The sequence below is a fragment of the Protopterus annectens genome, chromosome 6.part1 (assembly GCF_019279795.1).
Source record: "Protopterus annectens isolate FY-2018-M chromosome 6.part1, PAN1.0, whole genome shotgun sequence".
Classification (NCBI taxonomy): Eukaryota; Metazoa; Chordata; order Ceratodontiformes; family Protopteridae; genus Protopterus; species Protopterus annectens.
Window position 1 is genome coordinate 30,909,793 of NC_056738.1, and position 17,861 is coordinate 30,927,653.

The following is a 17,861-nucleotide window of genomic DNA, read 5'->3' on the forward strand; positions in this document are numbered from 1 at the left end:
TTAGTTTGTTTAGAAGATAGCTTGCCGTCTGGTCCCATAGAGGCTGTTTTTTGCCATAGAGAAGGCTTTAATGGACTGCTCTTTGGATATGTAGGGTGGGGGGGGGGGTTGAGGACAAGGTTTGTGATAAGTTTGGAGAGGATAAGGGGATGAAATTTTCATCAAACCTGTGTCTGCAGGATCAGTGTGTATGATGCCATCATTTACTAGTTCGACACATGCTTGAGTCCTACCTTTTAAGCTATGTACGTAGCTGTAAAAAAAGGCCTTATGATTATCCTTGGCTGTGATTGCTAAGTTTTTCTCAAAGTTACACTTGGAAATGTTGACATGTTGTCTTATTTGCCTGCTGAGGCCGAGGAAGGTGCTTTTCCATTGTTGTGGCCTCGCCTTAGTTTTCTTAGACAGCAACTTTTTGTGTTTGTTGTAAAGTTTATTGATGCTGGATGTCCACCAGGGTGGATTTTTTTTTACCTGAGGCACTGGCTTTGATTCTGTCTGGAACAGCAGAGTCTGTACACTTATACTCTTGATTGTACAAGGTTTAGTGTAAGCTTTGGTGTAGTTAGCACTTCCAGCTTGGGGGTGGGGCTTGGAATGCATTTATATCTTTCCCTAGGGGGGTAGAGTTTGCCTTGGTTAAGTTTTGTTTGGTCAAGTAGGCCTCATGTGCATCATGATCCATGGAGGGGATCTATAGTTAGGTATGACTTGAATGGGGGTCTTACTCACAGTAATCTGAACTTGGATTAACTCCATGGAATTGTCCAGTCTAACTAGTCAGAAAGTGAATTTATCTCTAATATAGATAGAAACACCACATCATTTGGTTCTTACACATTTGTTTTGTGGTCTGAAGGTGTAGAAGGCATTGTAGCCTTGCAAGGTCAGAGTACTCTGAGGCCTTGAACCAGGTTTCTGTAACTGTACAGATGTCTGCATCCTCCATTGATAGAAGTGCTTTCAGTGTGTGCAGTTTTTAGTTTAAGCTTCTAGCAGCATAACCCTTATTTTGTTATCGTTGACAATTTTCCTGTTGGCAATTTTGGTTTTGAGACCTTGCCTAAAAAAGGCACTGTGGGGAAGGTAAGAGCCTTTGCCAGTGACCGAAAGCCTAGTGGTGCCAGGTGCACACTGTCTCTGGCAAAGCAGTGTAGTTTGTCGACCGTGTCACTCCAGGTTGACAGAAACTGGATCCCCTTTGAATGACACCAAAAACGAAGCAAACTATTGAAATCGATCATTTTTTGTTTATACTGTGGCATCAGTCTAGGTGAGGGCAATATGCTGTTCAAAGTTAGGGACATACCTGCCTGGGACACCTACTCAGAGAGCGCAATCATGTCTGTCCTCATATAGTCCAGTGAGGTACGTCTCAGATCATTCACTCCAACATGAGCTATGACAAGAGTCATAATGGTACTTGTTACTGAGAGACGAGTGCATGCCTGATCTGATGACTCCTTGCACCAGACGGACAGCTGACTTTCTCCTTATCTAACCTGGTGAGTAGGGCATCCATGTGTCTTACTATGGAGTATCTGACAAGAAATTTTGGTTTTTGAGTGTTGCACCTTAAGGGCTTGGTAGGTGAGACACTGGTGTTGCTTTGTGTCTTGTGCTATGGGAACTGTGTTAGTTGTAGCAGTCTTTTGTTGTGGAGGTGTCTGGTGTTTCAGTAAGTTTTTTGAGAGAACCTCCACGTATGTTATAAGTTGGATGCATACTGTGTGCACAAGTAGTGGTGTTATGTGCATGAGTAGTGGTGGGTGATTTGACAACCTCTTTATAGTGTTTCCGTTTTGAGTGCAAGTGAGCAGCAATTCAAGATTCTTGTTGTAGGTACATCTTTTGCACTCTGTACTAGAGTGAGTTATTAGTAGAGGGTTGTCAGTGTACATGAGGCAGTTGCTATACTACCTCAGGAGACCCAAGTCAACAAGGGTAGCCCAACTGTCTATAATCCTAGTTTTGAAGAACTGTTGACACAAAGGGAGTGCTTTCAGGACTGATTTAAGAGGCACTCTTTAGATGGGTGTTTCTGATGGGGGGGTTGGCTGATGGTTTAATAGGTCACAGCTCACTTGCAATACTTAGACCAGAGATGTACTAAAGCTAAGGACTACATTAATGTACTACAGCTGCATCTAAGGGGAGAATTTTTGAAATTATCTGTCCGACTATGGCACACGATTGTCGATGTGCAAACAATCAGAAACCCGCTTAAACGCAGGGCTTAAATACTGGAAGCTAAAAACTTAAAAAAAAAAAAATCAAAAGAACGAATGAAGGTGCTTACTTCAAGCACTAGACCAATCACCCTTCACCAGACAGGTTCCAGTCAGCAAAAATTGCAGTAAATAGTATAAGCAAGTAAAAAAACAAAATGCAAAAAAAAGTCTTGGTGTGAAAAACTAATAAAACAAACTCCACCAAAACCAAAGCTGAGCCAAAAAGCAGTGGAAAACAAAGCAAAAAGTTGCAACACCAGAAGAGCTTAACTCCACTTTAATCAACGCTTTCGTCAGATGACTTCTTCAGAACCACGTAAAAAAGCAGGCAACTTAATTTTTTATAAAGCTCAGAAGCCTCTAGTTGTTTGGTGTCTCAGTTCAGAGTTATGGCTGGTAGCCCAGCTTACTTCAGCTCAGTTCAAATAAGGAGACACCAACTTAAATACCAGAAGGTGAAAACTTAAAAAAAAAAAAAACATTTAAAATACTCAGAAGAACCAATCAGGAGTGGCCTTAGGTCAGTTGGTGCCCTAACAAAAGGGCTTCAAAGTGCCCCTCACTACACCACCTGGTGCCCCCATCCAGGTCTACCTGCATTAAATAAATACTGGAAAAGCACCCCTGCTAGAGCGGCACCTTAGGCGAGCGCCTAGTTGGCCTATGCCTAAGGCCAGCTATGGAACCAATGAGGGTGCTTATTCCAATCCCTAGACCAATCACCCTTTACCAGACGGGTTCCAGTCAGCACACTTCTCTCACAAAGGTGCAGAAGGGCTCCTTCCAAAGATGTCTTGGAAAATGTGCTTAGAATACAGCATCCACTCCAAACCCAGTTACAGCAACTTATTCTGTCTCACTCTTATTCTGTTATGCCTATTTCTTATCAATTCTGTTCTCACTATATATTATTATAATTACACATCCTTTGTAATGAAAGAAAAAAAGGAAGAAAGGGGGAGATAGAAGAGTGAGAAAGAAAAGAAAGATGTAAATAGGAAAGGAGGATAGGAGTGAAATTATTTACTACCTTGTCACTATATAATAGTCCACTATAGGTTTTATTTATACCCCACACTCATATTATTGAATAGTAGGACTTCTTATATATAATCTTACAAAAGATATTAACATCTGCATTAAATATATTGTCTTCTGCAGAGATCAAATACATAATCTGAAGTAGTTGACTTCCTTCTTTCTGCACATATGGGTATACGATCCGATTCAGATCCGAGCCAGCAAAACTTTTCAAGCATCAGCTCCAGGCTCCTCCTCTACCTATATTACATCACTTCCTCCTATCTAGCCCCAGATCTCGTTTGCCGCTCAGTCAGCATCGTGGTCTCTGAGCTCCTAGCTAGTTGGTAAGGTTTTGGTCCTATGTTGCTAATTGCTGAGTGTGAATACCTTCCCTTTTTCCTCCCTTACATCTCATTTGGTTGTCGTGTTAGTTGAAAAAAAAAATAATAATAATATATAGTTATTAATTTAAGTGTTTGTGTAGTATTGTGTGGTATTGTGTTTCTGGTTCCCGCCTAGGCCCAATCTCTGTTACGTGTGTGTGTGTGGGCCCTAGGGCTTTTTCTGTCTTTGCTATGGCTGAACAGCCTAAAGTTCTCTTTAAAAAGTGCACAGAGTGTGGTCATAAGCTTTCTCCAGACAATGGCCACACTCTGTGTGTTCTTTGTTTAGGGGTCACCCATCTGTCTGCATCCTGTGACATTTATTCGGGTTTTAACCCTAGGGCGTTGAAGGATCATCTTGCTAAGCTTGTGGCTAAAGGACTGCTACCAGCTTCTGCCCTGGAGTCTGCCTCGGTTTCCTCCCCAACTGGTGACTCTGTGCAGGCAGGGACTCAACTTCCCGCCAGGCCTGCTTCCTCGGAGTCGTCTCAGAGAGGTAGGGACAAGAGAGAGAAGGAGAGGCACCATAAAGAGAGGGACAGGCCCAGAAAAAGGTCTCCGGACAGGGAGACCTTCTCCAGCCCCTCTTCTAAGGTACCCAGGTCTCGTTCTCCTCGGCTCCACTCTCCCCGTTTCTTGCCGAAGCCGATGGAGCCATCGGAGCCGAGGCACTCCCCTCTGATCTGACCCAGACCCGAGTCGGTCGCTTCCTCCAGATCGACTCGGACTGTATCCGAACTTGATATGGACAGGCTTATGAGGAGGTTCATCCAGAACCAGATTCAGATGGGGGTCTTACCAGGGCCCTCTCCCATTGCTGAGGGTCCTTCTTCTAATATGTTCCACCCTGTTGCTCCTTCCCTGATCCGACCCGACACTTCCGGGTTCTCGCGTCCGAGACCTTTCGGAGCTGTGGGGTCGGCGCCTATAGTTTTGTTTCCTCGACGCCAGCTGTCACCTTGAGTTCCTCTGATCCGATCTCGGATCTAGGGGACTCTCGGAGCCGTGGTCGGGGAGTCGGACCCGAGGGTCGAGATCTCACTCTTTCGGATCCCACCCTCAATGCCCAGACTACCCCACCGTCGGCTCCAGTCCCTGCTTCTATGCCGGGGAGAGCCTCTTCATTACGTTCTATGGAGGTGTGCTTTCGATCGGCATTCGAGGCAGTGGAAAGGGTACTCTCCCAGGGGTTGAGACCTCAGCTCATATCCTCAGATCCCACCCAGACCCCTCTGATTTCGGATTCTGCTCCCATTGCCCTATCTCAGGGACAGCCCGTGCCAAGGCAACCCCAAGTTGTTCCCCTCAGGGAAACCCCAGAGGCTTACGAATCCTCTCCAGAGAGTCACAGTGGAGGGGAACCTCGCAAGTGCAAGAGGAGGCACTTGGACTCCCGAGTCCATTACCACTGATACGGACTTGGATGAAGGAAAGGGTTCCCCCAGATCACCTACCGAGGACGTCTCATTCGGAGACATTATGGAGATACTCCGCCAAAGAGGAGGTTGGTCAGCCCCCAAACCCTCTGCGGATGAGTCCATATTCCTGGAGGCCTTTGGTGTGGGCCCATCTACTTCCTGGGTCTGCCCTCCAGCTGACCCTTTGGTGGACCTCATCACCACTAGGGCATGGAAGGATCCTGACACTGTAGAGCCTATACCCAAAAGGCCAGACAAAATTCTTTCCCCGCCGTCAGATGGGCAGGCATGGTCCAAGGGAGCCCTGGTAGACACTTTGGTGATTGCAGCTGCCACAAAGAAGGAACTGGCACAGGAGAGTTCCTCTGTCCATCCACCAGACAAGGAGTCCAGGTTGATGGATCATTTTGGGAAGCGCATGTACTCGTCAGCGACATTTTCTATCCGTGCGCTGAATTACTTGTCACATGTCATCCGACTGCAGCGAGACCTTATATCGGAGCTGACTCGCCCCCGGAGTCTCTGTTACAGCAGGACAAGCAGTCCTTTATTGCGAAGATGACTACACTGAAATCAATGACTAATATCTCTATGCGTCTCTCCTCTCATGCCACGGAGGGAGCCGCTAGAGCTGCTGGTACAGGCGTTGCCTTGAGGTGACATGCCTGGATCAGGCTGTATCAATTTGCGGACCCCTTTAAGGTGTCTTTCATCAACGCCCCATTCGATGGATCATCCCACTTTGGGAAGACTGTACGTGACACACTAACCCAGAGTGAGAAGGACGGAAAGACTTTGTCAGCCGTCGGAATCTGCTTCTCTAACCCCCAGAGGTCCTATTCCAGGAACCAAAATGGGCAAAAGAAGATGTGGTTCCAGAAATCACAGTCCTTTTGTGACACTCAGGAATATTTGTCCCCCAGAGGCAGAGGGGGACAAGACCAACGCCGTCCTAGAGGCAGAGGGGTGTCCCAGAAACTTCAGGTCTAGGGAACCTTTTTCCGACAGACCCGCTCAGCAAACCTGAGGGGTTGCCCGGCTGCTCTACTCTGGAGGAAGTCGGGGGAAGATTTTCCTTACATCCAGCGGCATGGGAGTCCATTACTGCAGACCGCTGGGTGTTAAACATCATACCCAGAGGATATTCTATCCCCTTAATTTCACATCCCATAACTCCAGCTCGCCTTCCAGATGTTCCATCCGCTCACAGGGAGGCTGCAGCTTTAGATGTTTCGAAGCTGCTAGAAAAATGAGCCATCGAGCCGGTCCCCCCAGATCAATCCGGATCAGGCATCTACTCCAGGTTCTTTTTAGTGCCAAAGAAGACTGGAGACCTCAGGCCCATTCTGGACCTGTCTATCCTCAACCTGTTGGTAGAGAAACAGAAATTCCAGATGGTCACTCTACAGTCCATCCTACCATTTCTGAGAGAATGCGACCGGATGTGCTCATTAGACCTCCAGGACGCCTACTATCACATCAAGGTCCACAGGAGCTCCAGGAGGTTTCCCCGCTTCCGGCTAGGGGCCAGTCACTTTCAGTTCAGAGCCCTACCCTTTGGTCTCTACTCAGCCCCCAGGGTGTTCACCAAAGTTATGGCGGTCGTAGCAGCTCACCTGAGACTTCAGGGCATTCAGGTATTCCCCTACCTAGACTGGCTCTTCGCTGCATCCACCAAACATCTCTTGTGTCAGGCCCTACACTACTTCCTCGGTCTGGCTCCACAAGTTAGGCATCACGATCAACCTCAACAAGTCCCACCTGACTCCGGTTCAGATCATAGACTTCATTGAGACACGGTTGGATTCGATTTAGTCAAAGATTTTTCTCACCCCGGAAAGGATAGGAAGTCTGACTCCATGTATCAGCGATCTTGGAGCACTCTGTAGTCACAGCAGCCGATGTTCTCAGGGCCCTTGGTTCAATGGCAGCCACAATCTCTATCCTTCCTCTTGCAGGTCTTCACATGAGAGTCCTTCATTGGACTCTGGCAGTTCAATGGTCCTGGCTAGACCTTCCGATGAGTTTCCACATCCAAATCAGTTGGACATGCCGAACGTCACTCCAGTGGTGGCTTCAATCAGTGGACATTTTTGCGGGGTGCAACTTCCTAGCCCCTCCTGCTCAAGCCACGGTGACCACGGATGCTTCCCAGCTCGAGTGTGGGGGGGCACTTCCTGGGAAGAACGGTCCAAGGCACGTGGTCCCCTCCACAGACCAAGCTACACATCAGTGTCCTGGAAATGAGGGCAGTGCTTTTAGTATTGAGAGCCTTCCATCCTGTCCTACCTCCAGGAACAGTAGCCATTCAGTCAGACAACATGTCTGTAGTCTGGTGTATAAACAAACAGGGAGGGACCCGATCCTACCCCCTTTGTTGCGAGGCCATGAGGGTTTGGGAGTGGGCCATATCCACCAGCCAGTTTCTCATAGCAACGCATATCCCAGGATGCTCCAACATTCTAGCGGACAGTCTCAGCAGAGCAATCCTTCTTCCTTACGAGTGGTCTCTGAAACAATCAGTGGTAGAGAAGATCTTCCGTGTTTGGGGTCAACCTTGCTGCGATCTCTTCGCATCTCCTTCCAATGTGAAGTGCAGCAACTTCTTCACTCTGATCCCCCCTCCGGGGGATGTCCCCATGGATGCTGTAGTCCATGTTTGGCCTCCCGGGCTACTGTATGCTTATCCCCTGTTACCTCTTATTCCGAAGTTCCTTCAGAGAGCTTGCCGGCTGCAGTGCAAAGTCATTCTCATAGCTCTCTTCTGGCGACGCCAAGTGTGATTTCCCTTCTTTTATAGTCTTACCTGTTGGCTCCTCCATGGACTCTAGATCCATGTCCGGATCTAATTTTTCACCCGTCGGGCTTACCCCTGCCCAACATGGACAGTCTCAAGCTGACGGTTTGGCTGCTCCAGTTCCCATTATCACCAGGGCTCCCAGACTTTCGTCCCCTGTTAAGAATATTCTGGTAGCTTCTCTTAAAGCCTCCACTAGGAAACTTTACAATAGCAAGTGGAGACATTTTTACGTTTGGGCCTGTCAGCGCAGTCAGAACCCGTTTGCAGCCCTTGTTCCAGTCTTATTGGATTTTTTGGCAGATCTTTTTCGGTCAGGCTCAAGTGCTTCCACCATCAATGTTCAACTGGCTGCCATCTCCAATTTTCATATAGGTGAAAATAAGGTCGCTGTGGCTTCTGCCAAACTGTGTAAAGCCTTCCAGAAGGGCACTTTTTTATTGCGACCACCAGTTAAAGAAACAGTGCCCCCCTGGGATTTGACTTTAGTCCTTCAGGTCTTGACTTCTCCCCCTTTTGAGCCAGCCGGTTCTGTTCCGATGAAGTTTTTGTCATGGAAGACAGCATTCTTGGTCGCCATCACTTCAGCTAAAAGAGTTTCAGAGTTGCAGGCCTTATCCTCCTTGCCTCCCTATTTGGTTTTCCACAAGGATAGGGTTTCGCTGTGTACGAACCCTTCTTTTTTTCCCAAAGTGTCTTCAGCAGCCAATATTAATCAATTTATAAATTTGCCAGTCTTCTTCCCAAATTTTCAGAATAGAGGTGAATGTAAGCTTCATTTATTGGCTGTCCATAGACAGCTTAGTTTTTACCTCCATAGGACTAAACCCTTCCGGAAGTCGGATCAATTGTTTGTCTCCTTTTCAAAACCATTTTTGGGCAAAGCAGTTTCGAAAGTGTCCTTGGCAAGGTGGATCACTCTTTTTATTGCACACGTTTATAAGGACAAAGGTTTATCTCCTGGCGTACTGAAAGCTCATTCCACTAGAGCTATGGCTACTTCTGCAGCTTTCTGGTCTAGAGTTCCATTAGACGATATCTGTGCAGCAGCGACTTGGGCCAATTCACGCACATTCATCTCTCATTATAAGTTGGATCTTATTTCTAGAGGGAGAGCATCCTTTGGCTCTGCGGTGCTCAGAAATATCCTTCCATAAGGGCCTGCCAGGAATTCTAGTAGCTGGGGAGTCTTTCCCATATGTGCAGAAAGAATGAAGTCAACTACTTCAGATAAAGAAGTTATGTTCTTACCATAACATTCCATCTGAGTAGTAGACTTCATTCTTCTGCACCTTCCCTCCCTCCGTCCCCCTCACTCTTCAGGGTTTCCTGTTTAGGGTTGTGGTTATGTTGCTTTTTAGTGACAGCAAACTCGATCTGGAGCTAGATAGGAGGAAGTGATGTAATATGGGTAGGGGAGGAGCTTGGAGCTCAGAGCTGATGCTTGAAAAGTTTTGCCGGCTCTGATCCAAATCGGATCTGTATACCCATATGTGCAGAAGAATGAAGTCTACTACTCAGCTGGAACGTTATGGTAAGAACATAACTTCCTTTTTTTTGTCTTGCCAATTCATAATGTTATAGATTGGTTAGGTAGTGGTGGTTAGCTTGATAGATTTTTTGTTTATCTTTTGGGCAAGGAATTTTGATAATTACATGTTTGTAATTAATATATTTCTTTCACAACATTATTATCATCATTTTTATATTTCTTTTTTACTTTTATTTGGCCTGAAGTATTTATTTTTATACTTTTTAACCACAAGCGATGTTCTTTTATTTGCTATATTACTCTGCTGTACTCCTTCAAATATTAAAATGAAATGAAAGTAATCACTTTATCATATAGATGGAGATATCATCGTTATCGTTAAATGTTAATGGTTTAAATAATCCATGGAATAGAAACATGATACATTAGCTGAATTCAAATAAGACGCTTGTTATTTCTTCAAGAAACACATTAAACAGATGGAAAAGACATTTGGAAACCAAGTAACTATATAATGTAGCTCAGTCCTCCTTTAAGACTAAGAGAAGAGGAGTCATGATACTTTGGAGAAAAATATTGATTTACCACAAATTATTCATAAATATGAAGACCAAGATGGTCATCTTGCTGATAGTTTTAGAGTTTAATAATAGAGTATAGCCTCAAGTAAGTTCTTATTGGTTTCCAGGTATGGGGTAAAGCCATGCTAAGAAACATCTAGATTTTATTCTTGATAATTATAAAGGCAGTTTAATTATAGGTGAAGATTTCATTTGTGTTCTAGAGGAATCTGATACTAGCAGTAAGATGGAACTAAGGTTGACTTCCAATGCAAAAACACTTAAAAATGGAATTAATCACTTAATTTAAATGGTACATTTGATGTGAGGAGAGATTCTTATTCATTACCTTTTTCTCATCAAGATTACAAGTATGGCACTCAAACCAGAACTGATAGAATACTAATTTTTCAAGACATAATTTCTAGGATATCCAGATTTAATATTGTTCTTTGCCTTCTTTCAGGCCATGATGCACTTATTCCAAAATGTTAGTCTACTTTAAAAAGATTATCTTTTTGACCAGATTTCCTTCATGTATAACTAAGCTTAAAGAGTTTAAACTTTGGTGGGACTCCAAACTAATTTTTTTTTTGGTGTTTAGCTATTCATCTGACATCAGTATAGGTATGATCTGGGAATTCATCAAAGGCTTATATTTTTGCTAAAGCTTTAACGTGGTACAAAAATAAAATTAAGGAACGTGATTTAGAATTGCAAAATATACAATCAAAACCTCTAGTAGCCATGTCTAAATTTACTAAAAATAATAAATCCACTATAAATGAAACAGAAACAATAAGTAAACAATATCTTGACATTTTAGCTCATAAATCCAACTTGGCACTGGAAATATGAAAAAATGACTTACTATTCCTTATCACCTAAACATATGCATAATTTATCAAAAAGTGTAAAGCTGCAGTCAGAAATGCATAATCTTCTAGAAATTGAACATTAAGGAAATAAGAAAAATACCTCAGAGCTAAGAGACATTATTGATGCTTTCATTTTCCAATACTCATCTCAAAACCAAGATTCTGGTTCTGATAGTGAAATGTCATTATTAAATCTGGATTTGTTCATTATTAAAAAAATCCCATTGAAATTAAAAATTGACTTAGAAACAAATCTCTTACAAAGAAATTGTAGATAAAATTAATTAAAAAATTAAACTCTAACAAAGCTTGTAGGTATGTATGGAATAATATCAAAAAATTATAAAACTTTTCCTCCTCCTAAATTATCCTTTGTTCATAAAACTTTAATATAGATTCAATCTGAAGAAAAGATTTAACCTTCCTGGAAATATTTTTAATTGCTCCTGTATTAAAATAAAATTAAAATCCACTGTTATGCTCTTCCTGTAGAACTCTCTCGCTCTTAATCAATGACTGTAGGTTTTTCATGTCAGTCATTACCAGTAGAATAAAGGTATTCATAGCCCAGATAATTGATTCTGACCAGACAGGTCTCATATATATCAAAGGCAAACTCATGATAATATTAGACCTATAGTAATTCTTACAGATTTTTGAATAGAAGAAATGAAGAAGTTTTACTAATTAGCCTCGACACTGGGAAAGCTTTTGATACTGTGAATTGGAATTATTTATTTAAAATGCTAGAAATATTTTATTTCCTAAAAGTTTCACTTCACTTTTAAAGAATATTTATAAAGATGATATTGCTTATATTAAAATTGGGGTTTATGTGAAATAAACGACTGCACGAAATGTGGAACGTCATATGGCTTGCCCCCCTGCTCGCACTGTTAAGGTATGTTTTTCTTTTTCTTTTTTTTTTTTATTATATATTCGAACTTTTAAATATCGACCATATGGTCTCAAGCATATGGTATTCGACATTTTGAAAGTTTGAATATATAACAGACCCTAAAATTTGGTCCCTTTATGTCAGAATACATTTCTCTGATTAAAGGTACTAAACTAGGTTGTCCTCTTTCTCTAATTTTGTTTCCTTAAGCCATTGAAGTCCTTGCTGTTTCATTCAAACAAATCCAAATATTTTGAGCATAAATTATCTTTAACCACTGTTCCTATAAAATTATGTTGTTTGCGTATATTTTAACACTTTCAAATTCAAAATCAGCTCTTGTTGAATTAGAGTCTGTAATAAAATTTTTACAATCTATTTCTGGTCTTCAGTTTAATTAATCCAAATCTAAATTTATTTTAAATAAAAGGGAAAATCCATATACAAAAAAAAATATTTTATAGGTAATCAAGTCTCGTCATTTGAATAATTAGTATTACCTTACTAACGTCTTTAAAGGAAATATTAACTGTCAACTATGATAATATAAATGGAATAAACTTATTTCCTTTGAAGACAGACGTCAGTTAATTAAAATGATTCTTGTATTTAACATATTATATTTAGTGTAAGCTCTGTCTCTTCTTCCACATAAACATCGCAGTAGTGAAATAAACATGTATTATAATTTCTCTGGTTCCCTAATAAACCCAGAATAGCTTTATTACATTGCATCAGATCATGGGATCTTGGGGGAATCAATTTTCTAGACATAGATACTTTAAAGCCTATATTTTGAAAATTATACTAAACTGGTTGATCCAAATAATAATTCTAACTGGAAATGATTGCATTTAACCCTTCTTAAAAACAACAATGAGATATTAGGTAATAACAGTTCAACTAATCAAAACAATTGTCTGTGGCAATATCTTTGTAATTTTATACAATATAATATTGCATTTCCCTCAAACTCTAGGTATTTAGGTTTTACATTAAAGACTTTTCAAAACACAGTCCTTTCTAATAAAGATATTAAAATCTGGTTCAAAACTTCAATTCCTTATAATATTACCAGAAATATGTGATCTAATGTTCACCATTTGGGAGACTAAACATTTTGCTTGTTGGCAACAGTGTTTTAAAAATATTAAAAGTCAAATAAACTCAACAATTTATTATAAAACTTGATTTAACACCCCCCCCCACCCAAGACTGGTTATTGTTGCATAGTGTAAGCATACAGACACAGGAACTGTGTTTATTCCTTGCTCACTTTGTAAAGAAAATGCTAAGGTAATTAATTTTTTTTAAATTCTGTATAACAAATCACAGATTGATAATTTAATTTCAGAACTTTATAAAATGTTTATAAATATAAAATAAAATTAAATGTTAAATTATGGAAACACATTACATTGGGTCATTCTTCTTGTTTTACTTCTGAGAATAAATCTCATTTTTTAACTTCTGTTAAACATACCTTTTGGTCTCATTATTGGCACATATTGACCTGGAAATTTTTGCATAGAGCATTTTTAACTTCAAATAAAATAGCTAAATTTAATAGAAATAATAAATGACACAATTGAAGATGTTTGCAAGAATGTAATGTTGATTGCATACATGTTTTCTATAATTGTCCTTCCTTAAGCCCATTTTGGTGTGATATTGATGATTTTAGAAGGTTTATTTTTTGATGCCTTTTCATTATCCAAGTTTTTAATTTGTTTAATGTAAATGATGGTTGTGACATGAAATATATATATATATATATATATATATATATATATATATATATATATGTGTGTGTGTGTGTGTATATATACATATATATATTTGTGGGCAATTATTGTGGTAGCAAGGAAATGAAGTACTAAAAAAATGGAAAAAGACTACATTACCAGTATATAGAGACTTCTTATGTCTCTTAAAAGAAACTGCTGTTAGTGAAACTGAAATAAAAGAGCAAAGATTTAATCCCAAACCATTGACCAGTAATCCTTGGAAGAAAGTGACATCTCTTATTGGCCAATATCAACAGAATCTTGCCTCTGACTTTTAATAAAATGAAGTAAGAGGAAGGAAGAAAAGGAGTGGAAAAGAAAACTTTTATTTTTATTTTCTTTTGGATCTTTATTAATAATATTTACTACTTTCAGGCCTTTGTATAAATTGTATATAGCTTGGATTGTTTTTTATTTAGTATTGTGTTACTTTTCATTATTATATTACCATCATAATTGAAAGTTTATTACTTATTTGGGAAAAAAAATAAAAGTTTCTTTAAACAAAAAAAAAAGTGCCGAGGTCGACTCCAGTTAGATCCAGTAACTCAAGATTTAACTGGATGAAAATAAGACAACACAGATCTAACATTATGTTAAGTACATAACTTTTTTTATGATCAGTGAGAGCCAAGTGTAACCCTTTGCAGTGCATGGTGTTTTATCTCTTCCATATCTTACAAGTTATGGAAAAAAAAAACAAAAGTGTTTTACAGGCTTTGACAGCCAGTAAAGCACTTGGTGAGTGCTGTTGCATAGGCAGCAAGTAAGGAAGAAAAATCAGGGGCAGTTTTTAAATACTGTCCTAATTTATATAAGTTATTTGCAGACTGATTTCTGTACATTTACATGGTCATAGGAGGAAAGGTTGTCAATGACCATTGAGAGAGAGGGAACCATCCCTTCATTTATACCCAAGTGTAACAGCACGTAGAGGGTTTTTAACATTTGTTATACACTTTTGCAAGTACTGTTACTTTTGGATCTTGTGTTACAGAAGTCAGAAATAAGTTTATCTTTTTTTTTTTTTTTTTTTTTTTTTTTTATTTTGGAGCATAATCACGAAGCACCATGCACTACAGTGGTATTTATAGTTACTCATTTCCTGTATAGCTTTTCGTTTGGTTTGACTAACAGCTGACTATTGCTAGGCTAAATGCTACACAAGACATTTTCCTTATTGGGAACAGTTCTGGAGTCATATCCCATATAATGAGACAAAGACTTCTTGTTAACATCTGTTCCAGTCAGAATTGATACATGTTTTACCGGCCACAACATGGTGACAGAGTACCCAGCTGTAAAGGAGAGCATAGTCTCAGTATCTACAGTGCATTATTTGTCGCTGAATATGTGTTTCTGTATATCAAGTGAGCTTATTGGTTGGCTCTGGACCTAAATTTTCCTCTGAGCAGTAAACTTACTTGGCTTTCTTCCTTGTTGCATTTTTATCATTTTGTTAGTTAAACTATTTTTTCTCAGATGTAATGACATCTGTAGAACAAGTCACATACAAATATGTCTGTGCGAGAGTTATTCTTAAAAACTACCATCTCTAGTTTGGATTCTTGAGAATTAACTGTAGTGACACAGGCAAGTGTTCCCAATTCTTGCTCCCTTCTTCCCATCTCTGGGGACCCCGTCAGAAATTGAAAAATCAAAGTTCAGATCTGATTGCTGTGCTATGCAGAAGTTAAGAACAGCTAGAACAGAGATTAACCAATGAAAACATTCTAGGAAAAACCTATAGTGGCGCAGACTTTTGGATTCCTCATCCCTTTCTGTAACTTTTTTTTTTTTTACAGTAATGATAAAAGGTTCCCAAAGATTTATTTTATCTCCATTTAAAAAGTATAAGATTAAAAATAAATGTAAACAATTAAAAGGAAAACACACTGATGTGCATCTTATCCAAATAATTGTTGAATCTTTATTTCAAGTGATGAGTGCTTTCACTGAATAAGAGGGCTTCATCAAATCTGTGTTCAACTGTTAAGCTTCACTGCATTTTTACATTCCTCCAAACAATGAAAGGAATCCAACACAATGTAAACTGAACACTGGGAGTGGGGCGGGGCATGGATAGTAGATTTGTTTATGGATAGTGGGATTGGTCAAAAATTGCATTCATTGATATTTAGCATAAAAGAACAGATGTCTAAACAACAACAAGATCCTTTTGGATAAGTGGGTGAAATGAGATTGTCAGGAGTATTGTGAAGGAGAAGTGGCAGGTCATTGGCTTAGTAGATCTAAGTTAGTGACCATTAATAGGAAGAAAAAAACTTTCTCAGATTAGCGGTTGAGTTATGCTTAGGTTTATTGCAATTAGCTGGGAGTAAGCCTTGGAGACAGTGCACAGTTTCCTAAATGAGGCAAGTAATAAGTCTGAATATAGCTTGTTTTTATGAATCTAGTCCTTGAGGTTTATGTACAAAATAATGTTATTAGGTTGGAAACATCTGTAAGTTTTTTTTTATACATGAATCTGTCCCTCTTAAACAAAAAATTCAATGTATTTCCTAGTCCCCGTAATTAGAAAACATTGTTTACATAATTAAAAATAGACAAATAACCTCAAGTGTCGTAGAAAAATGAGTGCTTGATTTGTCCAAGGGAGGGTTATATGAGCCAGTTCAGGCTGTGTTGGATGCCACTGAGGAAATTACTGTATTATTGTAGAAGTTTTTTTTTTCTCCATTGTTATCAGGCATCACAGATATGCACAGAAAGTGGCTGCATTTTTGGGGAGGGGTTTTTGAGGCATTTTGTACATGAAAGGTGCAAGGTCCATCATATGATCACTGCTGGCAAATAAAAATATAACTTGTTGGGGGCAGTGTATGTGTTTACCAACCACAAGCTTGAAATAGCAAAATGCTACTGTAGTTCTTTATTTTTTATTCTTTTCTCAGTGAGAAATTATTGTACTGAAAGGGGCTATAGTTTGGGGGACATACAGTACATGATAGCAAAGAGCAGTCATTGATAATTTATACTTATTTACCAAAGCGTAAAGTTTGCCATTATTATTATGTTTTGTAGCAACTTCACAGTCAGAGGTGATGTACTGTCTCAGAAGGGGCACAGTTCACTTGGACAGTGTGTTTATTTTGTATCCAAATAGGTTATTAATAATACTGATTTATGTTTATTATTAGTGTATGCTGCTTTAAGTAAACTGAAATATGGCTTCTTACATAAAGCTATCAGAATCCAGCATTTCACAAGGCTCTTGTTGTGCAATTTAGGCAGTGTATCTAGTTGTCGCCTTGGGGCTGTTTGTCCCTTTCTTGCAAAATATGTTGAAACTACTGTGTATTAAATTATCAGCAGACCAGAAGGGGAATACTGAAAAATTTACACCAGCCAAGTCAACATTTCTTTTATTGCATACAGAGTGGTGTACTTATATGTTGTGCTTATTATACTTTTTCCTATTTTTCATTGTCAGTAGTCCTGTAGCTTGGGCATGGCAAAAGGGGTGGTTCAGCACAAGCTGTTAGGAAGTGTAATGAATGCCCTGTCAGTATTCATTCGTTTAAGTGAAGGCTGGTAATGTCAGTGTTTGTTTGGTTATGAACTTTTTTTTTTTTTTTTTTTTTTTTTTTTTTTAATAATCTACTCTAGACACCAAGACTTAATTATTTTTAACCTAGTTAATGCTCCGCTTGCTTGCCTCTTAATGGGCTCTACAACCTAAGCCAGACCTTTGGGTGGAATCGTCTTTAAATATCCCAGGCTTGGCTACATTTGTCCCTGGGTGTGTAAACATGGAAGAACATGATGAAGAAAAATGTGGTTCGGGGGATGGGGGTATTCCCCTGAAAGGAGGTTTTATTAGCCATTACCGTCAGTAACCCTTCTTCATCACTTTTAACACCCAAAATTCTGAGACAATTTTTTAACAAAGATGTATGCTGAAGGCCATTTTTTGGTGATGTGTGTATTGGTCGGGAGAGAGGGAAGAGGGTAAGGAACACTGGTATAGTCATTCTGCATTGTTGGTTGTTTTCCGAAAAGACCTCTCTTCTTATTGTTGTTACCCTCTAACCATCCCTTTTTTTTAATAAAACACCTAACAAATACGTGAAAGATACCAAAGAATTGTTGATGCACGGGTTGCGGCTCAGTTGAAAGTTAAAATGTTTATTTAAAAAAATTACAAGTTAAGCGCTTTCATCTAAAAATATAGACTTTGTCAGAACAAATTCAATAAATCAGTTAAGATTTAAATACTTTAACATCACCAATCACAATTCCTCATTCTCTGATTGCAATATTCATGAGATGATGTCACATCCCCCATTCATGTTAGAAGAAAAAATATATATATAATTAAGCTCTGTTGTAATGATCATATCCCCATTAAAACTTTTATTGAAACCAGGATT

The 17,861-nt window shown here is 39.6% G+C and overlaps 1 protein-coding gene across 1 annotated transcript in view; it reads left to right on the forward strand.

Annotated features, from left to right (window-relative positions):
- Positions 1–17,861, forward strand: part of LOC122805249 (golgin subfamily A member 4-like) — a 760,109-nt gene that overhangs the window by 422,215 nt on the left and 320,033 nt on the right. The gene's annotated exons all lie outside the window — the stretch shown is intronic.